This window comes from Stenella coeruleoalba (genome assembly GCF_951394435.1).
Source record: "Stenella coeruleoalba genome assembly, chromosome: 13".
Classification (NCBI taxonomy): Eukaryota; Metazoa; Chordata; class Mammalia; order Artiodactyla; family Delphinidae; genus Stenella; species Stenella coeruleoalba.
The window spans coordinates 39,701,645-39,724,366 of NC_137159.1; the positions used below are offsets into that span (position 1 = coordinate 39,701,645).

At 44.9% G+C, this 22,722-nt stretch overlaps 1 long non-coding RNA gene and 1 pseudogene across 3 annotated transcripts in view; one reads left to right on the forward strand and one right to left on the reverse strand.

Moving 5' to 3' along the window:
* LOC307196579 overlaps positions 1-22,722 on the forward strand; it is a 596,584-nt gene that overhangs the window by 35,923 nt on the left and 537,939 nt on the right. Inside the window, exon 2 of one of the 2 annotated variants that reach the window (XR_013831170.1) lies at positions 18,959-19,028. The exons of the other annotated variant lie outside the window; for it this stretch is intronic. This is a non-coding gene — a long non-coding RNA (uncharacterized lncRNA). The remainder of the gene's footprint in view (positions 1-18,958; positions 19,029-22,722) is intronic. 2 annotated transcript variants of the gene reach the window in all.
* On the reverse strand, positions 7,704-15,655 carry LOC307196545 (small ribosomal subunit protein uS19-like; annotated as a pseudogene). The gene is made up of 3 exons: positions 15,634-15,655; positions 11,815-11,919; positions 7,704-8,452 (listed from the first exon to the last, which is right to left on the reverse strand). The product of its transcript is annotated as a small ribosomal subunit protein uS19-like (transcript).

Here is a 22,722-nt window from a genome sequence, read left to right on the forward strand (position 1 = left end):
CTAGAAGTGTTTTCCTTTTACAGGGCAGCTTCCACAGCTTCCTCATTTCCTGCGTGATGGCTACTGCAGCTCTTCCTTTTTCTAGAACACTGGTTAGCAGAGTCCCAGCTCCTCACATGGTGGCTGAGAGGATACTTCATCCTCAATCCTTCCTTCCATCCCCAGCCCTGTCATTTCCTTCTCCCTCCTGTCTTTGAAAATCCTTCCCATCCTTTACAGCTGCAAGTCTGACTTCCTTCATAATCTGAACTTCAAAAGCATTTCTTATCTGTACTGCCTGATTCTTATTTTTCCATGTTTTTCTCAGTTTACGTGTACCCCCCCATGTATCCTTACTACTGGGCTAAACTGTGGGAGGGTAGGGGTCACGGTTTCTCCTTCCCCAGCCTCCCCCCATCCTAGAACTCACCCTAATGTTGGGCCCATAGTAGAAGCTGAAGAGGTACTTGTTGATTGAGATTTAAAAAAAAATGCAACAGAACTCCATTTATTCAAATGGAGTCTTCAGTGGAAACTAAAACATATAAAAAGAACAAGCAGAAGTGTTCTGGTGGAATGAGGAGCCTGGAGTCCCACCAGCTTGGACTTTCTTCCTATCTTGTTACTGGCCCCCTCACCAGACCCCTGTCCAATCCAGCCCTAGAGCAGCTCATGGAAGTCTTGGGGACTGGCCCACAGCCATGGTCACTACATACCTGTTGATTTACTTGATTGATGTTGATATTCATGGCACCTAGTTTCTGTGGCTTGAGTCACTGTCATTGAGCAAATCCGTTCTGCTGAGTAGAGGCCCTAAGTGTGGTGGGGTGTCCTCCTTGCCTGCTGGTCACCCTAGACCAGAGTTTGGCAAATTTTTCTGTAAAGGGCCAGATGACAACTTTTAGGCTTTTGGGGCCATAAAATCTCTGTCACAGCTTCTCAACTTTGCAGTTGTAGGGAGAAAGCAGCCGTAGATCATAAACAAATGAGTGTGGTCCAAATGTTCTAGCACAACTTTATTTACAAAACAGGTGGCAGATCAGGTTTGACCCCTGAGCCACAGTTTGCTGACCCCTGGTCTAGACCAAGGATTTAGCTGGCTTCAGGGAAGGCTCTTTATGATGACTGGAAGAAGGAGGTTAATAAATCAAGTATACTTTGAAAGTGTTACCAGCACTGGCTGTCTGTGCTGAATACTTTAGGTTGTGCTTCATCCTTTAAGGCTCAGAAGGGCAAATGAGGGCCAGTTCACCTCCTTTAGAGGACCTGCTGTCCCCACGAGCCACTTGATGGGAACTTCAATGTCTCTGTATAAGTTAGATGCTTCCAGTTTAAGGAACAATGACATAATTCCATCACTTTAGGAGATGGGGGATTATCAGAAGGACACACAAGGAGGTGAGGATGAACAGAAAATCTTCAGAGTGGTCACAGAGCAGGCTTCACTGAGAACCAGAACATCACTCGTGGCCACATGGTGTGATTTAACAGGAGCGTGTGAAACCTGGTGAATGAAATCTCATGTTCCATAATCAAACTGCCTGGTTCAGATTCCAGCTCTGCTAGTTACCAGGCTGTGTCCCTTCTCTAGCCTCAGTTTCCCCACCTGCAAAATCATGACAATAATAGCACTGACCGAATAGGGTCCTTGTGAAGATTCAGTGTGGTCACATGTGTAAGGGCTTAAAAGTGCCAGGCACGAAGTTATGTTCGACCAGTATGGTTGCTGTCGACAGTGGCTCCGTTAATCGTGTTGTTGTTAATACTTGTTATTAACAGGTTCTACCGACAGAGGTAGTTATCAATGAGTGTCTACTCCAGTGCTGGGTAGTTGGAGTGATTCAGTTACATTTTTCTGTTCTGCTGCATCTATCATTACTTGCCGACGGTGGCTCCCCTGTCACAGCCAGATGTCCCGGGAGAAGATCTGATAGCTCTGCCAGATGTTATCCATTATTCAGCAGTCCTGCTGGGCACAGTTTTCACACTAGGCCATCTCATTGGCCTCCTGGCAGCCTATGAATAAATCCCTTGTTCAGTCAGAAGTGGCCAGGACAACCCATGACTGAAGACCCCCTCAGACTGTGGGCAGGAACGCATTTTGCAGAGCTTATCCAATGAGACACTCTGGGAACTCATTTACCCATCAGGAGCCCTGCCCAGATTATATGAGGGCACTTGTGCTCTGCCGTTGAAGGCCCTGTCTCCATCTCACACCATAAGCGTCCCTCCCTGCCTCTACTGGGCTTCCATTTTCACTTTTCCTCTCACATATTCTCAGCTTAAAGCAAAAATGAAATATCTATATTGAAAGCTAGAAATGTTGGTTTCCAAAGCAAACTTTTCAGAGAGGGTCCCCTTAGAGCAATGTCCATGGACTAAAGAGATGAGGACAGAGGGCTGGCCTTGTCACATTTCCTAGGGAGCCCCAAGTCACTTAACTAAGTATCCTTCTCCGAGATGACCCCTCCCTCATGGAAATGGGAATTGTAGGTAAAAGGGGTGCTTGGCATAGCTTTAGAAGTCTGCTGGCTCTCTGAAAACATCCCCTAGTGAATGGGCAGGGAGCGGGTAGCTGTCTCATTGTTTTCTAGACTGGCTTCTTAGAGACCCATTTGGATGTTGTCTCTAGAAAATTTGCTCTTAAGCTCTTGGTAGATTTGAGGTAGACTGTTAGTTGAAGCTTCAGAATCTCCTTTCTTCGATTCCTTCAGCAAAGTCCCAGCCTGTTGACCTTTGGGTCCCAGTGCCGAGCCCGGATTTATCTACCCCACTGGGGCTAAATGCCTGACTTGTTAGCCATGCTGAATGGTTTTATTTGTTTTTGTTGTGCATTTTTATCATTTTTGTTCATGTGTCTGGAGGCTTTCCTTAGAAAATGATGGATGCGTTTTCATAAATCAAAAAATAAATGAGAAAGGATATAAAGGCAAGAAATAGACCCAAGCCTGGAATTTGCCACTCTAGGCTGGAAGGAGCTGCTAGCTATTTCCCAGTGAGAATGAACTTTTTGATTTTACAAGGTCAGATCCTGACTTATTTCACAGAGAACAGTTTTCAGAGCATTTCCTAATAGTAACAGCCACAATAATGATGATGGTAGTTCCAGCAGTGCCTGGTACCATGCTAAGTGCTTTATATACGTGATCACATTTAACTCTCGCTACAATCCTATGCGCTATATTCCACTTCCATTATACAGATGAGTAAAGAGAGGTTTTATTTAACCAAGGTCCCACGGTTGGTAGGGAGTGGAATTAAAATGCAAGTGTCCCGAATACAGATCTCATGCACTTGACTGCTACACTGAACTCCTTTTTAGTACTTGTTGGAGGTGCTGAGGGGTTGTGGGTTCTCCTTCCAGCTCTGCTGGAAGGCAGGTGGCTGGGAGAGATTTGGCAGCTCCCAGTGGGAGGCGTTCATGGAGAGAATCTGGTGTCACTGGCTCTGTTTATGGAGTGCCCCAGGGCCAGAACACCCACCTTGCTGGGCAGCATATTGGGACAGTTCCTCACAACTGTTTATGATGTTTTGGACAATGTCACTGTCACCACCAGCAGAAATTCCCCCCCCCCATCCTGTTTCGTCACCCTGCAGCCAAGGTCCCCTCTTCCCTTAGGGTGTCCTCTAGGACTAGACACAGGATGGTGGTCTGATACAAACCAGAAAGCAACTGGTGAGAGTTCAAATGCTTTCTGCGTTAATTATGAGTCCTCTGATTGTAAGTAACAGAATCAGCACTGGGACCAGCTTGAGAAGAAAGGACGTGTAGGATGTTTATTGGTTCATGTAACCAGAGCAGAAAATGTGTTTTCTTCCTCTTGGGGATGAATCCTGATTTCCCTGGTCAGTCCAATGCCAATCCTTGGATCAATGAACGGGATGGGGAAACTGATTGGCTCAATCCTGGTCATAAGCCCACTTCTCTGGCAAGAGGATAAGTGACTGTGATGGGCTGCTGGAACCACAGAACCAAAGTTGGGGTGGATGGGGCCCACAAAAAAGAAAGTTGCTGTTCTTCAAGACAATTTGGTAAATGTCCAGGATCTTTTCTATTGCTTTTCTTCCATCCCATGCCTCCCTCCTTTGTCTGGGCTATAATATGTCCAGCCCACGTTGAAGTTGCGGCATAAATCTCTGGTGAACTTGTGAAAAATCCCGCTTGTTCTTTCCCTGCTCAGAGCAATCCTGGGTGCCCCATCCCACCAGGGGTGTCTTTTGTGGTAGGTGTCCATATTCTATCTTAGGGCTTCTGACGTCAGACCCTGCCCTTTGCTCAGGCTTGGAGATTTCAAGTGGTATCACTAGGAGGAGTGCAGGATTAGAGAGGGAGTTAAGCCCATAGAGTTTCTAACTGACCAAGTTTGGAATTTGCCATTCAGCAGAGCTTAACCTTTGTGAACATCTGGTAGGAACTGAATCCCATCCTGATTGTGTGTTCTTTTTCTGACATTTGAACAGTAACAACATGTGTAGTTTTGCAAAAGGCTTTCACAGTTTTATGAGTGTGTGTAAATAGGTTAATTAGCCCAGTCACTCGCTATTTCTTCATCTGTGTGGCACCACCTGGCCCAGGAGCATGTAACCCCTTTTGAGCTCCAGGCAGTGAGACGTGGCAAACAACCATCTTGACAGGGTACAGGATTAGGAATTTCAAGACCCTGCCCTGGAACTTTGGCCAGGAAACCCACTCTTTCTTCTTGATGGGCAAGGATGAAGGTTTGGGGACTTTCTGAGCAAAATATCTTAGAGCAACTTAAAAAAAGAAAACAAAGAAACTTCCAGTAACTATCATGTACCTTTGTAATGAATGATTCTCTGCTTCCTACCTGGTGACCCTCGTACATAATGGTCTATCAGCTGCTCTGCTCCACCCAAATCCCCTCTTGTATTGTTCCAATTTGTTTTTCAGGGTTGATCTTGTCTAGCCGAAGATGTCCTGAGCTCTATGAGGACAGGAAACCTATCTCCTGTTTCTTTATTTTGTGTTTTTTTTTTTTTTTTTGGTGGTACGTGGGCTTCTCACTGCCATGGCCTCTCCCGCTGCAGAGCACAGGCTCCGGACGCGCAGGCTCAGCGGCCATGGCTCATGGGCCCAGCCGCTCCGCGGCATGTGGGATCCTCCCGGGCCGGGGCACGAAACCGTGTCCCCTGCATCGGCAGGCGGACTCTCAACCACTGCGCCACCAGGGAAGCCCTCTCCTGTTTCTTTTGTCGGGCGCTTGGTAGGCACTCGGTAAGCCTTCCCTGGCTGAGGAGTTGTAATTGTGTGTGTGTATGTGTTGGCGTGGGGGTGGTGCATGTATTAGTTCGCTAGCGCTGCCATAATCAAGTATCACAGACTGGGAGGCCTAAACAACAGAAGTTTATTTTCTCACGGTTCTGGAGGCTGGAAGTCTAAGATGAAGGTGCTGTCAGAGCTGATTTCTAGTGAGACCTCTCTTCCTGGATTGGTAGATGCCTTCTCACTGTGTCATCACATGGCTTCTTCTCTGTGTGTACATGGAGAAAAAGAGATCTCTTGTTCTTCTTATAAAGACATAAATCCTACCGGATTAGGGTCCCATGTTTATGACCTCATTGAACCTTAATTACCTTCCTAAAGGCCCTACCTCCAGATTCAGTCACACTGGGGGCTAGGGCTTCAAAGCGTGAAAATTCAGTCCCTAACCGGGTGGCAACTACAAGCAAGGGCCCTGAGATCCTTGTGGCCCTGATCTCAGAGTCACCTAAATTGCATATATAGAGGTTTTAATTTTGGGAGGGAGGTGCTGTTTCCTAACGGGGCAGATTTCCAACTGCCCCCTCCCGTCATTGCTGGGTCAGTGAAAGCTCTGAATTGTGCGTTGGAAATGCCACTGCTTTCCATAACAGTTATGTATTTACATGGGACAGAGCTGAGGCCAAACAGTGCTGGCAGCTCTTCAAAGCCTTCCATAACCTCCCAAAGTTAAAGGCCAGTCACACGCCTGACCTGATGTTTTGGCTTCTCTAAAGCCAAATTCCAGCCTTGGTTGATTTTCTGTTCATTTGAAATAGATCCGTATGAGATGTAAGTGTATGTCCTGTAGGAAGGTGTGGGGGGAGAGTCAAGTGACTCAGAAGAGAAGAGGGGGATCTCTGTCCTGACAGTGCTACTTGCCCGCTCTCTTCTGATGAGTCTAGATGGGTTTAAGGGATTTGATGTGGCCACGTGAAAGCATGACTTAGAAAAAGCAAAATGTCAGTGTTTTGAGGCCTTTCCGTTGGGGAGGGTGGGAAAGCGGTGGTCACTGCGTGTTCTCCTTAGACCAGGCAGGGGAAAGGGAAGTATGTGCGAGTCTCTGATAATCCTCTTCTCTTTCTTCCCCTCGCTTTTGTTCTTCAATAAATCACTCAGGACAATCTGCTTCTCTTTAGTGGTGTGTTTTCCTAGGATTCAGTCTTTGTTTGAAATTCTAGAACAACAGAGTTGCAGTAAATATGGTCAACCTACGTGTAATTATGCTGGTATGTCAACTTTGCCCCTCAGAGTCGGGTCTGCTCTGGTTAACCAGAGCCCCCCTGCCCCCCCGACTCAGAAATAGGACCTCCTGCAGGACCCTGTGGAGGGCCGACCCAAGCCCTGCATCTGAAGGGGGTAAGCGAGCCCATAATTATGCTCATTGTTTAGGTCGGAGCACGGGAGGGTTTACATTAAAGACCTCAGCTGGCACACACAGCGCGCCTATGGAAAACATGAACCGGCTCCTTCGCCCGCCCCGTGGTCCCGCATTGCCTGTCCAAGAGCTTGGGTTTCACAGACGCCTTCTGTGACTCTGCTTCTGACCACTCCTGATTAGAAGCTTGGATTCCCCCAGTTCCAAGAGGCATCTCAACCCTGAGGTCTGGAAATTGAGCCACGAGCCGCCTTTTGAGATCAGAATTTAGGTCTTGGGAAGGACATGGAGATGGTCTCAGCTGGTGTATCTCACACTTTACTGTTCACACGAATCACCTAGAGATCTTATTAAAAGTGCACAATTGACTGCAGCAGTCCTGGCCTGGGGCTGGAAAGTCTGCAATTCTAAAAAGCTCCCTGGTAATGCCCTGGGGCTGATTACTGGACTGCCCCTGGAGTAGCCTGCTAAGCCTTACGAAGGATAAAAGGGAGGCCCAGAGACTTGAAAGAGCTTGTTAGGGCAGAGTAGAGACTTGATCCTTCTTGTCCTTAGAGTGGTTGCTGCCCAGCATGGGCACTGCTGGAAGGTCTGGGTGGGTCCTAGCAGAAAATACTCTCCTGTGACCACACCTGGAATCTTGGAGCAGGGGCTCTTTCTCAGATGCTCTGGGTAGATGTAGATCCCCAGAGCTCTTGACATGAGCCCGTGGGCCTCAGCAGCTGGGAATCTGGATAGGAGTGGATCACTATGTGTTCCTTCCAGGGCTTCAAAGGGGCGTGGGAAGGGAGGGCACTTTGAGCATGTTGTCTATTGAGGGACGCGTGCAGGCAGGGCCAGTTCGATAGGCAGGGTAGAGGGGAATGAGTGTTTTTAGTAGAAATCAGAGGATGTGAGGCTCTGTTTCTGTCCACACCACCATGAGACCTTGGGCAAGGGAGTAAACCTCTCTAGACCCCACCAGTATAATACGGTAGAAACAAAACAGAGAAATGTACTCCTATATGCAAAGCCTACCTGGCTGTAGAGTGGATCAAGGAGTCTAGGATATTAGTAAAGAGCCTGGGCTTTGGAGAGAGACAGACCTGCAGGTGGAACTGGGCATTCGTAGTTCTTGATTGACGTGGGCATGTTACTTAATGCCTTTAAGCCTCGGTTTTCCCATCTGTAAAATATACTTACCTTGAAGGCATGTTGAGAAGATGAAATGCAATCAGGTATGGAAAGTACAGGGCATGCAGGGAGCACTTCATAAATGGTTGTTGTTGTGATTATTGCTATTATTATTACTTCTGCCTTTATTGGTGGTGTGATTTACTTACCTATTTACCTTTTTTTTTTTTTTTTTTTTTTTAAAAAAGAGAAATCTGTGCCTTGGTTGGCCAAGCAGGCTACTTGAGGGGGATGAAGCAGGAGGAGTGAGTGGCTTCCGGCCCTGCTTCACATGTTTATAGGTGATTCAGAGCATGCCTAGGTAGTGACCGATCATCTCAGGCTTAATTTCCACCTGGTTGAAAGTCTTGTGGTTGTAGATGCCCACCATGCTGGCCACCTTCTCAGGCAGAATGATCATGACCCGCAGGTGTGTGTTCACCACTGCTGGCTTCTCCTTGGGCGGCGCCTCCTTCTGGGCCTTGCGCAGGCACTTCTGCAGGGATGCTGCTTCCTCCACAGGCCTCTGTTCAGCATCTGATGCTGTCATGTGCTGTGCAGCTGCATAAGCTGCTGGTAGAACACATCCGATATCTGATCAAGGTCCACGCTGCGGTAGGTGAACTTGCGGAAGGTCTGCTTCTTGTGCCCTACTTCTGCCGTCTTGTCAGTTCTTCGGCAGCCTTAACTTTTATACTTACTAACATTTTGCCTTGTTCAAAAAAGTATTTGAGTGGCCCACGTACATGGAAATAAGATAGCCTGATAAAATAAACTATCAAGAAGTAGAAAAAGAAGTATTGGGTAATTGGCAGCAGCAGCTGAAAACATGGGATGCCCTCTTTGTGGGGTTCTCCAGGAAGACCAGGTCTGCTGAGGGGTGGGCTGCAAGATTGGGCCTGGCCATCTAAGATTGGGAGGGCTGCCACCGGAGGCATGGTGACACGTCTTTACATCAGGGGTAGGGGATGATCTTGTGGAGGCCAAGAGTTTAGAAGGATAGCAACTCACCTGGCTTGGAGGGGAAGAGAGAGTCAGGTCTTTGGACTTTGCATCTTTGGACTCACTCAGTCACAGCTTTTGTGTTTTTCTAGTTGGTAAGTAGAATGTTCATTCATAGAGGTATGTGCTATGCTGTAAAGAGCTGGGGTAGAGAATAGAGGTAACATTTGTTTTTGGAAAACTTTCACCTCTACTATCTATTCTTTCTCTTCCTTTTGTCACCTCCGGGCATTGCCAAGTCTCTCCAGAGGCTATATTTTTCCTTATTTCTCTTATTTTTTATTACTTCATAACTGATAAGGGTTTTCGACATTGGCCCTTCCAAGAAGATTTCTATTTTTTTTTTTCTTTTTTTTTTTTCAAATTTTATTTATTTATTTGTTTATTTATGGCCGTGTTGGCTCCTCGTTTCTGTGCGAGGGCTTTCTCTAGTTGTGGCAAGCGGGGGCCACTCTTCATCGCAGTGCGCGGGCCTCTCACTATCGTGGCCTCTCTTGTTGCGGAGCGCACGCTCCAGACGCGCAGGCTCAGTAATTGTGGCTCACGGGGCTAGTTGCTCCGCGGCATGTGGGAACTTCCCAGACCCGGACTCGAACCCGTGTCCCCTGCATCGGCAGGCAGATTCTCAACCACTGCGCCACCAGGGAAGCCCAAGATTTCTATTTTAATGGTAGTGGGGAGAGGTCTCCTTATGAGCCACTATAGTGATAAGAGATGGTGATAAACTCTATTGATAAATAGTGAAACTTAAAAAGTAGAACAAAACATTCTCTATCCCCAAACCAACTCAAATCCTAGAGAATTGTACTGAAGAAGTTCTGTCTAACTGAGCATTCCAGAGTCCACCAAATCAGAGTCCTGAATTACAGCTCTGACACTGACTAGCAGGTCACTTAATCTCTCTGTGCCTCAGTTTTCTTATCTGTAAGAAAGATGGGGATAACAATAGTATCCACCTCACAGGGTTGCTGGGGAGAATAAATGACCTAATAATATAAAGAACCATTAGATTTTGGTGGCCAATGGTGTTTCAGTTACAAGAAAAAGTTGGTTATTAGAGTAGTTCAGTCTTTTGATCACAAAATACGTGATTTGCACAAGTTGACCACTGGCATCTTGGGGTCCCTCAGAGTTTTCACCAGTGGGTTGGGAGTCCAGCAGAACAGATTAAAAATGTGGAAAACAATGTCCTTTTGTCATTCATCAAGTCTGATTTGCAGTTGGAATGTTCATGGAAAGGATCTTATTTGGTTAAATAATGGAAATCAACATTCTTTTTATTTGACAATGAAGCGTTGAAGTGTTGGGGATGAACAGTCCCTGGTTTGATGGCAGGTTCAGATTTCCCCAGCCTTCTCTTTGACCGTGGTCTTCAACTGCTGGATCTTGAACCAGAATACAGTTGCAGGAGCACAGTGGAGAGAGCGCAGGATCAAACATTAAGACTGAGTTATGCATGGGACTGGATAGATGACAAATTTTGTGAGTCTTGGTTTCTCCATCTCTAGAATGAACACTACAAAACTTCCTTCGTAGTGCTGTTAGGAGGACTAAAGGAGATGATGTGTTTGAAATGTTTTGGCAATGATTAAGGATAATGCAAATATTTATTATTGTTTTATCCTCGAAATGAATTGACTCATGTCATTGCAACTAGAAGGAGGCCCAGATGGGTTCAATGCCTTGCTCAGGATGAATTAGAGGGAGGAGGCGATGTGCCTTGGGGCTATAATGGGTCTGAGCTTAGCAATCACCTCCCGCACTTGTCCAGCATGTCCAGGTGTCTGCTGATCGGGAACAGATTTGAGTCTGTTGGTTTTTTGTCTGCTTGGTTGAATTGTAAAGATCTGTGCTGTGTGTTGTATTAGGTTCCATTCTCTGTCCAATCACTGATTAATTCTGTGACTCAGTTAAGTCATGTAGGTCTGGTGTCTCCACGAAATGGGTAACCTCGGCTCTGCCTGTTTCAAAGGGAATTTGGAAAGTAAAGGCAACTAAAGGATTGAAAGTAAAAGCACTTCTTGGAAGATGCTTCCATTCTGGAGGCAGGATAGCATCGAGTTTATGTGCACAGACTCCTGAGTCAGATGCTTATCTCTGAATCATAGCTCTGACACTGACTACTAGGTCCCTTAACTTCTCTGTTCCTCAATTTTCTCATCTGAAAATTGGGGATAACAGTAGTAAGTTGGGATTGTCGTGAGGGTTTAATGCTGAACGGCTTCAAATGGTGCCTGGTCCAGGTGGGTGCTCTGCACTTGTTAACTACAGTAGAGTAGGGCCTGTCCTTTGTCCCCTTGGAAGGTAAGATTGCTGCAGAAGAAATCAGTCAGGGATGTCTGAGACACGTTGGTCCCTATTTTTTTGTAGTATCGTCCCTCATAAGTCACTGGTAAGGGGACAGTTTGCCAAGTGCTCTGCCAATCTTTGTAAAAAAGTGGATTAAAAATGTTTAAAGATAAATCTCCAAATATTAACCTTTCCCTGACTGTCCTAGAGCCCCAGGAGCAGATTTGTATTTATATGAACTTATGGGGAAGGAGGCCTTTAGTGGCTGAATTAATGCATGCAATGAGTTGTTCAGTGGTAGTTGTACCATCACAATGGAAATCTCTCATGTTCTAGAACTGATGGACAAGGTCATGCTACAAAGTTGATCAGTTAATTCTACCTTGTATTTGTAGAGTCCGTCTTCCCAAATGCTGAAAGGAATGCTGTCTGTTCTCTGACCTGTTATTCCAAGTTCAGTGCAGGCACACAGCTGCCCGTTTTGTAGACCATGAGCCTAAGACCCAGAGGCACATTTACTGGCCACTTTTACCACGAATGATGATAATGGTTGTGTTATTTTGACACCAGTCGTGACAATTTTGGACACTTCTTACAGGATAGAAATCCCACTTGAAGGAACTTTGGAGTGTTTCATCGGAAAGCATGCCGGCCTAGGCCTGGTTTAGGAAGGGTTAGTTGTCATTCATTATGAGTGTTTGTAGAAAAATGCAATCAGCAAGACATTTCTGATATAGCATCACCCAAAGAATACCAGTGTTGATGTAGTTGGACACAAAACACTGTCCAGCTGACTGGGGTCCCAGCTCTGTGTTGTAGCTGGTCCTGCCCTCAGAAGGTTTGGGTGTCCTTGCTGAGGCTAGAAGGAAAAAAAACAGCTGGGCGAGCAGGATCACCAGGAGCTCTGGATCCACGTGTGCCGAAGTGCTATTTGGGATAGAACAGGACTGAACTTGTGCCCCAGGACATCTGCTCCTGGTGCAGCAATGAGATTTCCAAGAAAGCTTTGCATTGCTCTATCTCCCCTCCTAGAATTGTTTTTATTATTGTTCATAAAGAAAAGAGTTTTTTTTTTTTTTTTTTTTTTTCATTTCCAATCATACAGGTGAAACTTGTCCAGTGGAATCCAGTGCTCTGGGCCAAAGGAGAGGAAAATGCCATCCTAGCCATTCCTTATTGGCAACTGTAGTTAGGTCCGGTGTGTGTTGTTATGCAGGGTATGGCATAGTGCAATATTCTTGGAAATCGTGGGAACATTAGGTATGAGCCTTGGCATTTCGGATTCAGGAGCTGTGTCAACATTTGGGCTGTAGCATTCTCTTATCTGTTCACTCAGCAAGGTTTTTTTCCCTCCTGTTTACTCCTCATCCTTTCTAGACGAGAAACATTTTTTCTAGAAGAGAATGTTTTGGAATATCTGAGGGTCTTGTAGTATATGCTGCGGTGGGCTTCCCAGCTCCCCCTTCAAAACCAAGAGATGTTGGCTCCTGCTGATTCACAGCTGTACTCTCTCTGGAACCAGCCCTGGAAGAAGGAAGCTGCCTTGCCCAATCTTACTACTTTTCCCAAGGGCTCCCTGCATCCAATTATTAGTTACTTGAGAATAGGAAAGCCTGGTTCCCTTGCTTTAACTGGGGCAACTCAGAAGGGCATCTCAACTCCTGAGTTCCCTACGGGATTGTCACAGAGGCGACAGCTGCATCACACAGTTCAACTCTCCCACCTGTCCTTTTCTGTTTCCCCCTCTCTGTCACAGGTATTATTTCCAAGCATGCTCCCCAATTTGCTCTGCACCCAAATCTCTGTCACGGAGTCTGTTTCTAGGAAATATGATCTGAGGTAGATCCCTTGGAGCCATGATTAGGGATGAAGTGGTGACACTGGTCTCTGACCCTTTTTATCTTTTCCAGAAATGTTTCCTAGTCATTCTTTCCTAAAAATGATCTTGGAGGCAGGGTTTCTGAGCCGGTCTAGGCCATTATTATTTCCATGCATATATATGGAAAATCTGGAAGGATACCCACTGAGCTGTTAACAGTAGGAGAGGAAGTGAGGAGTGAATTTCTGTTTTACCTGTATAAACTTCAGAATTGTCTAAATAGTAAAATAAACATGCATAATGTATCAACTGTATAATTATTATATTTCTTACTTATTAGTCGACTTTAATATCTGAGTGTGACCAGTGCACAGCCTATGTATTCACCATCGCTGGTCCTCTGAGTGTTTAGTGGAGAGGCCATGGTGGGGTGAGGGGTGGGGGAGTGGGGATGACTCCCAACCATAGGGGTCAGCTTCCTCTACCTCCTTATTTTTAAAAAAAATTTATTTATTTTACTTTTGGCTGCACTGGGTGTTGCTGCGTGCAAGCTTTCTCTAGTTGGGGCGACTGGGGGCTACTCTTTGTTGCGGTGCGCGGGCTCCTCATTGCGGTGGCTTCTCTTGTTGCGGAGCACGGGCTCTAGGTGCGTGGGCTGCAGTAGCTGTGGCACACTGGCTCAGTAGTTGTGGCTCGCGGGCTCTAGAACGCAGGCTCAGTAGTCATGGCACACGGGCTTAGTTGCTCCGCGGCATGTGGGATCTTCCTGGACCAGGGCTCGAACTCGTGTCCCCTGCATTGACAGGTAGATTCCTAACCACTGTGCAACCAGGGGAGTGCTCTACCTACTTATTGACATGAGTCAAAGCAGAGCAATGCTCTGTACCCTTTACCACATGAATGGAACCATCTTACCCTAGTGTTTGAAGAAGTGTTTGCTAGTTTTTTTTTTATAGGGAATGACATAATTCATGGAAAGTATCTAAGGTGGCTGGGAAAATGCTTAATAAATGATGGTTATTTTACCATTATTATTATTATTATTATGTTGTTGTTGTTACTGGGTTTTGTATTAGAACATTAGCTCTGGAGGTTTTTTTTTTTTTTTTTTTTTGCGGTACATGGGCCTCTCATTGTGGCCTCTCCCGTTGCAGCTCCGGACGCGCAGGCTCAGTGGCCATGGCTCACGGGCCCAGCCGCTCTGCGGCACATGGGATCTTCCCGGACCAGGGCACGAACCCGTGTCCCCTGCATCGGCAGGCGGACTTTCAACCACTGAGCCACCAGGGAAGCCCAGCTCTGGAGTTTTTTTACCAGAAGGGTTCCCCTTCCCGCCCCTGGAATTCCATGTCAAAGCAGGAGAATTTAATGCAAAGTGAGCACTGTGATGGGGCTCTGTCCCTCCAGTTCTTTCATGGGCCTGGAAGCTGTGTCTGGTCTCTGTTCTGCTGATGCAGGATGGTTAGGAAGAGGGACCCATAGAAAGCTGCACTTCTTTCTGAAAGTTTCCTTTAGCATTTAGGGCTACCTCTTTGGCGTTATCTATAATGCAAAATGTCAAAGACTGATCCTTTTCCATTGGGGGAAAAGGATGAATTGTCCTCACTTTGGGGAGGGCAAAGAAGGGTGAACCCTCATACTCACTCCCCTCTCTCCCATATGTGAGCCCTAGTCTTCTGTGTCTCTCCCCCAGGTGGCACTGAACACAAGTTGTCAAAGGACAAGCAGGCCACAGAAATCGAGCCTGTTAAAATAATTTACCAATTCGACAGTAATCCACAAAATGGAAACCCAGATCCTATGCCTTGTTGTTCTAAGAAAAGTTACCTCCAGCCCCCTTGCCTCAGTTTACTCCTGTGGAACATTGAAGTAGCCATACAGAGGCTGGAGAGATGGAGGTGGATGTTTGTGAAGTGGGACCTGGGGCAAATCCTTTCTTATTACCTGTCTGGCCTCCCTCACAGTGCTGTTTGGACCTTAATTGGCTGGGTTAATGAATGTGGCTATATAAAGCAGATTGTATGTAAATATAAGATCAATGAAAAATATAGTTTATTTGCTTTAAGTAAACTCTTGAAATAAATGTCTTTCTGGAAATCAAATGCTACAGTGCAGCTACCATGATAGATAGATGTGGATAAAAAGAAGCAACTTTGCTCTGGGGCAGTGTTTCCAAATGTGTTCCAAGGAACCCTAAACGCAAAAGTTGCTTTGAAAAAAGGCTGCATGTATTGATATTTGTCTGTGTGTATATATTTGTGTGATCAACATGTTTGGGAAACAAAGCATGCACTTTAGAAGGAGGGAGGCTCTAACAGTGAATTCATATACAGAAGGAAAAAATAAATCAAATTATATAATTATTAAACATGCTGACAAATATCTAGAAAACTAACAATATTTTGAATTAATTACTTGACATACTTCTATGATACTTTTCCTTCTATATTCTTTGTTCACCTCTTTGTACACAACAATTTTGTAATATTTTCTACAGAGAGAATAGAAAGATAATTTAGTCTTTCTCTAACATGGCTGATAGAAATTTGTCTTTTATTATTGACAATGAAGAAAATGTCAGCTTTGCTGCTTGTAATTGGTAATGTCATAACTTTTTAGGTTGTTGACAAACTTGGAACAACCTCTATCCAGTTTGCTTTGTATGTAAGCTGTAAGATTTCAGGGTGTTTCAGGTTTTCTGGTATAGTAATGCATCTTACCTACTCTTTACATTGATGACCCTCACTAACCTACCAGTGTCTTGGAAGGGCTCCATATAGCGAGGGACCCTGACACTTAGGCTTCATCCACTTCAGGGTAAATGTGCCTTTGTATAAGACCTCCTTCCCCTATCCCCAAGCATTTATTTGGAAAAATGTCAAACCTAAGAAAAAGTTAAAAGACTTGTACAATAAACATTTATATACCATTCACCACGATTCACCAACTGACATTTTTCTACATTTGCTTTACCTCTTTCTTTCTCAGCCTATATCTCCCCGCCTTCCCCATCTAAACACACACACAGACACACTTCAGACTACATATTCTAGGAATAAGGACATGTTCCTACATAATCACAATACTATTACCATGCTCAACAAATGTAACATAGATATAATAGTATAAAGTTTCCCCCTACAACCCTTGGGAGGACAGCTTTGGAGACCTTGGTACACACCCTGAGCTAAGGAGAGTCAGCAGGCCTGGGCCCTGAGGGGGCAACTAAGTGTGACAGCCAGCGTTCCTTATGTGGACTTGCTTCCCTGGATTCACTTCACAGAGTCATTAATAAGTTTTGTGGATGTTTTTTGTTTTTTATTTTCATGTTGTTTTGAGAACTGTCCTTTGAAAGAGTCCTAGAGAGGGGCTGATTCTGTAAAGATGGTGCTACCCAGAAACCAGAGGGCCAGACGAGCTGGCAGAGGAGATGAGGAACTCTGGAGATGCCATCCCAGCTGTTAACTGGAGTGTCCCAGGAGAGGCCCTGGGGAGGCACTGATGAGCTGGAACTGGAGGTGGCCACTGTTAAGAGCTACCAGATGTGGGGACAGACAGGAGAAGCCACCCAGCTGCTGCCACGCATAGCAGCTTGCACTGAGACCGAAGACCCTGGCAGGAAGCCCTTCCATTGGAAGCAGAATTTCCCATTATTCTCCTGCCTGGGCAAGTGACTAAGGGAGAAGGTTGGAATATCAGTTAACCTTTCTCCAATGTGATTTCCTCCCCTTTAAACCAGGGGACTGGATAAGATGACTGGTTTTCATGACTTTTAAAAAAAATTAACAAAACGAAGCCTTCTGTGGGAGCCCGATTAGGTAGAAGTACAGCTGCTCTACTTGAAGAGGAAGTTGGGGCCCCAGAGCCTTCCCAGAAGCCCCACCCCCTCACCTTCTTCTACCTCTCAATGGCCTCTGAAAGGAGTTCTGGGTTTTTACAAACAGATTCCATCTGGAATAAAAAACAGAGATCTAAAATATTTTCCTCATTTCAAACATGCAAATGCAGGCAGAAAATTGATGAATTGGAATCCTGCATGGAATGCGTTTGTGAGTGCTGGTTTAGGAGGCAAAGGAAGTGCCTCAGAACCATGTGTTTATATAGCTGGGGAGGAGAGCCATCGAAGGACCCCAGAATCATTACGACTGTTGGCTCTGATCAGGGCTAAGAGGACCAGATAAACCCCAGTCCTGCGGCTGTGACTCTTGGATATAGGAAGTCAACAAAGCCTTGGGGTCCAAGTTTGAATGCATCCCAAGTGCCTTCTAAAGGCTTCATCCTTTCTGTTCTGCTTACCACGGGTCTGCACTGATACTGTGTACACTGGCTATAGCCTTTAGGCTTCCTAGAAAATATGAGCAATTCTGGTGTTTTGGGGAAGCTCTATCCTATCCAATTCTTGTTGTAGAAGAGGGTATATTCCTTCTAGTTTTGCACAGGATCCATAAGAGTATGAGAATACTAGATAGGACGTTATGCTTCCAGAAGATTTTAATTTTCAGAGGACATATCGTGACCTCATTTGATTCTCACAACGAATCAGAAAAGTAGGCATTAGGCTCATTTTTCAGATGGGCAAACAGAAGCCGAAGAGAAGGTAAGTGACTTGCTCGTGGTACATGGCTGACACCCGGTGAAGCTGGGACTGGATTTTATGGTTCTGCTAAGCCAGCCCCAGATGGCCACTTCTATCCAGATATTAGATCAAATGCAGGTGCCTAGGAAAGAGTTTTGTTGCTGTGGCTCCTGTGGGGAAGGTTAGCCATAGGCATCATTAAAGGTGGTATTATGACCCCTTGGCACCAAGTGCCTGCTCCAGGTTCCAAACTCCACAGCGCATGTTGGTATCCCCTGGGGAGGGTAGTGCTACCTGCTCCTGCCCGGCCTCCAGCTGTAATTGCTTTTCCTCTCGCTCCCTGGGGCAGTAGGATGTGGCAAGAGTCTACAGATCTGAATACTGCTCCTAACTCCATTGCCAACAGGTTATGTGTCTTTGGCAACTTCTCTGAGCCTCAGAGGATATTGGAGTACATCCTTGTTTCTCAAAGTGCTGTGCTTGGGCCACCTGTGACAGAGACGTTGTGTGTGCGCAAGCGCCTAGGGGGCTTTCAGTCCCACTGCAGTAGAATCTCTGGGGCTGGGTCACAGGCTCCTCTGGTGATTTGGTGGCTACCACTAGACTGAAGAGTCCCCAAGTGTCCTTCCAACTTGGTGCCTCCTTTCAGCAGTAACCCTTTGCCTTGACCCTGGACGGGCTGAGGTTTCTATAGGGAGAAGGTGGCACTTGATTTAACTGAAGATTTAAGAAGCTGTTTCAGGCAAAGACTTGCAAAAACTTGAGAGTCTAAGGAGGAAGTTAGCAAACAGGTGGTTCAGGTGTGGTATGAGAAGATGTCCTTCGTGCTTATTTCAGGAACTGCTCTAAGTTCTTAAACTCTGCTCATGCCAAGCAAGTGTGTGGGGACTGTCTTGCTTCTCATTAAAGCCAAAATAAATTACTCTTCTGGGGAGATGCCTCTTGCTGTCCTCTGCCTCTCTGTCTTAATTTAGGGGCTGTCTGGGGTTTGCACCCAAAAAGGAAGACCTGAATTCTTCCTTCCATTTCCCTGGGCAGACATGGCTGAAACGACTTACTGTATTGACTAAAGAAGTGATACCAGGAGCACTGAGATGAGGAAGAAGGCCAGCAAAAGAGTCACATTTAAAAATATGTGCAATGCTTATTAATAATTGTTTTGTGCACTCCTGTGGTGTCTTAAAAGATTTCACACTTTATAAGGTCTGCCTTCCAAACTGAATGTGATACTGTCATGTACTCAGGTTGCATATAAAAGTAGCTAAAACAGCCTAAAGAGCTAGTTTTAGGATTAGACTCACGAATCAGTGTTAGATAGTTGATGCTTACAAGCTTGAATATTTTAATACGCTGGGGTTGATAAAGTTATCAAAAGTGTCATGGCAAGAAGTCAAATCCTAAAGGGAGGCCATCGTCTTAACAAGTGGTTAGCATTTACAGCTTATGTGGGGACATAAGTCGTACTCACCTAAGACTACGGAAATTATGGTTTCTTTGATGCAGCAACACGTGACCTGTACGATTTAACGTGAAGTACAAGAGGTGCTGCCAAGTGAGTGGGACATCTTGCTAGGTAAGCTTTTGGTTATCTATTGTCTCTTTATGTAACTCAGAATCTATTACTGTTAGCTAATGCCTGTAGATTATTATTAGCTGCCCATGAGATAAATTTTAGGTATACTCTTTTCTGTGGGGTGCAGAAGGCTGTAGTTTGGAAATGAATTCTGGTCAAGAAGTGGGCATGATCCACTAGAACATTAAGAGGTGCTGTTTGGAGCAAGGATGTAAAATTGGCCCCTACCAGAGTTCTGACCCTTTTATTCTCATTCCTTAATTCTTCAAAGATCATACACGGCAGATCCAAGGCCAAAGCTGCAGGTTGTTTCAGTATCCTGGGATCTTATTCAACAGAGCTAAGGAGATTCAGGTTTATTTTAAATTGCTAGGCTCATTCTTCCCAGCCTCTTATCTCTCCTGTGTGGCTATTCCAGTGTCCACCCCTAAGCAGCTTCATTGCAGCCAGCCAGCTGGACGCCAGCATCTGTGGTTAAGCAGAATTCTGACTTTCCAGCCCTCAGTTTCAGCTACTGCTGCTTTCTCCCATCCAATGATTATATTGAAATAAACTGTTCAGGTGGAGTGGAAATATCTAGAAAGAGGCCTGTAAATCTGAGTAGTGGCAGAGTCTGCAGAAGGGAATTCTCCCTGAGATGTGTGTTAGTGGTGGGAGCAGCAGTGTGGGGCGATGCTCACCCTGCCAGGGCTGCTGTTTCCATGTGGAACATCTTAATTAGGGCTTCATATAGTTAGAATATTTTGCATATTACTGTTTTTTTAATTTCAAAATTATAGCTAATTTAAAAAATAATAGTTCTTAAAAAGTTGCTGGGTTTTCCATTTATTTTTTAAATTATAAAAGACACGTAACATTACTGATAGTTTGAGAAGTAAAGATAAGGGAAAATAATCATTTATAATCCCTAACACAATTGTTAGTTTTGTTTATTCCCTTCCGGTCTTTTTGTGTATGTATGCTTTTATCTAGTTGTAATCACAGTGCAATACAATTTCCAGTCCCTTTCCCACTTAGCATGTGTCACTTGCATTTTTCCATGTTGCTATATGATCTTTATCCTCCTAATGGCTGCATGATGGTCCCTTGCAGTGTATTCACTTAACAACTTACCTATTGTTACCATTTTGATTGCTTCCAGTTTCCCACTGTTATAAAGCATATTGTGATAAGCATCTTTGTACATATTGTTTTCCCATATTTGTGTTATTTGTTGCATATTTTAAAAAGTGTTATTCAGGAACCAAGATATTTACTCAACAATGGGAATTACGTTTGAAGCTAATGAGGAAATGGGGCATTATTTAACCATTTGTTGGGTCTTCACTATTCCATAAATTGAAGGGAACATGCAGCAGAAAAGTATTAGCACAATCATAGGTGTTTAGACATCTGAAAAGTGCCTCTGGTTCATTCCGAGGTCCTGGGCATTGTTAGACTCTTCCGTCCTTAGCGACATGATGAAGTACTTTGGTGCTGATCTTCATTGCTTCATTGCAATTTCAATGCCATATGCAGATGCATAAGAGTCTATGTGAAAAGGTAAAAAAAACCCAGCATATTCGTTGGTCAGCATCTCTCAGGAAGGATACCAGTGATTCCTCTTTTCTGAACTTCACCTAAAAGTGTGGGTTTTGTGGCTGTCGTAGCAATGCCATTCTCATCATGTTCAATGTCAGTAATATAGTCCTTAGTGAGTGTCCAAGCGAAGGCTGTGATCTCCTACTTAATATTCTTGAGGCATTGAACGTATCGGTCACTCACATGCCAAGTACAGGCTCGTAATTATAGTGACAGTCTCTATTTTTTTCAAGGGTTGCAAAGGTTTTATTTAATGAAACATGCTTAAAACTAACTAGAACACTTTTCTGTCTCTCTTTCTACCCCTCTTTTCTTGACTGAACTTCATTCCCTCAGTGTGAATGAGTAAGGGTGAGTTTTGGGAGGCAAGGAAGCAGGGTTCACGGTAGTGGGTCTCTGTGAGCTAATAGCAGGGAAGAAAAATAAGCATTGCAGTTTTTAAATGGGGGAAAAAATCAGGAAAAAGGCATGCATAAAGGATTTATCCTTTCCACGAAAACACTGATTAATGAAATCTAGTATGAACGGGGTGTCATGCCCTTTAAATATTAGATTTCATTCTTAGTGGATAGTAGTCTTCTGAAAGGAGATATTCTGCCTCTGCTGGCTCTTTACGGACACGTATGTTTCAGGCCCTTGCACTGATCAAGGATGCAAATGCTTCAGGTAACCGAATCACTGGACAGGGTGAAACATTGTGCTGGACAGATGTGTTGTCAGGAAAGGGCTTTTGCTGATAAAAGGGACAGCTGCCCTCGGGATGGGGTGGTGGTGGTGGGGGGGAAGGGGAGTCAAGTAAGAGGGAAGGAAGTATGCAAGGGAAGGTGACCCAACCACACGAAGCCAGCCTCTTGAGCCCCCAGCTGGGAAACTCCACCAGCTTGCTAGCTCTTCCGGTTCTAGCAGAGCTGGCCAGACATCTGGCCTCTGTTCTAATTAAAGTGGGCAACCAATTTAGTGGCTATAGTGAAGAAAACAGCAGTGAAATCTTGATGCCTGTAGGGTCATAACAAGGTTCCACATAATTCTTTAAGACTGAGGCTTTGCCAAGTTGTATCCATTTCCTAAGGGCCATTTAATTCAACTCCACTTAGATTTATTGAGTGCCAGTTATATACAAAGCCCAGAGCTCAGCCCTCAGAAAATCCATGTCTTTTGGGGAAGGAAGACAAGGGGACAACAAACTATGTTGTAGAGAAGATTGAATTAAAGACCATGATAGAGGACATTCAGGGTTCTCTAGGAGTGTAGCAGAGGAAGTATTTTATTATTGAGAGAATCTGGGGGGCCTTCCTGGTGGAGGTGACATTTTCTCCAAACTTGGAATTTTGAAGTCAGGTTCTAGGCAAACATTCAGGTTCTAGGCAAACATTCTGTGAGCAGAGAAACAAACTCCCTAAATGAAATTTCCCACCTGGAACTCTCTTCTCTTTCTGGGAGTGAGACAAAAGACTCATTCCAGTATAGTCATGGAATTTCTTACATTTCATGGGTGGCAACTCAGGCCCTGACACCTCTAAGACTAGGACTTTAGACAGGTGGAACGAACCAGGAGTCTGGCTTTTCACACGACTCCAATTGTTGGAGAAGGATCATTTTAGCCCCTCGATATCTGGCTTTTGTTTATGCTCCAAACAGTGCATATGGTAACCTGTTACTATCAGGAATAATTAAGCCCAATCGACCCAAGTTATCTCCTGCTAGGTAGTTAACCTGACTTGGCTGTGTTGGTGGCATTGGCTAAAGGCAAAGTGAGAGCTATCTCCATATAAATGAGCCAGTCGGAGCTGATTTGTTAATTGTTTTCTTTCCCTTCCTGCCCCCTCTGATATTCTTCCCCCCACGTTCTCTTTGAGTGCCAAAGGACTGGTTGGCAAGACTGTGCCAGGGATCTGAAAAACTCTTATTTTATCTTTGTTACTGAAGGCAAAAATGATCTGTTATATGTATTTTATAAGAAAATGTGTTTTGTTTGTAGCTCTACAGTCAGCCCTCCCTTTCCCCCTCCTAATAAGCTCATGTCAGAACTCTGAAGTAAGTTCACCATAATGGTAGCCTAAAGGACATATTTTGTAAGAATGAAAAATGAACATATTATTTATATATCAATAGT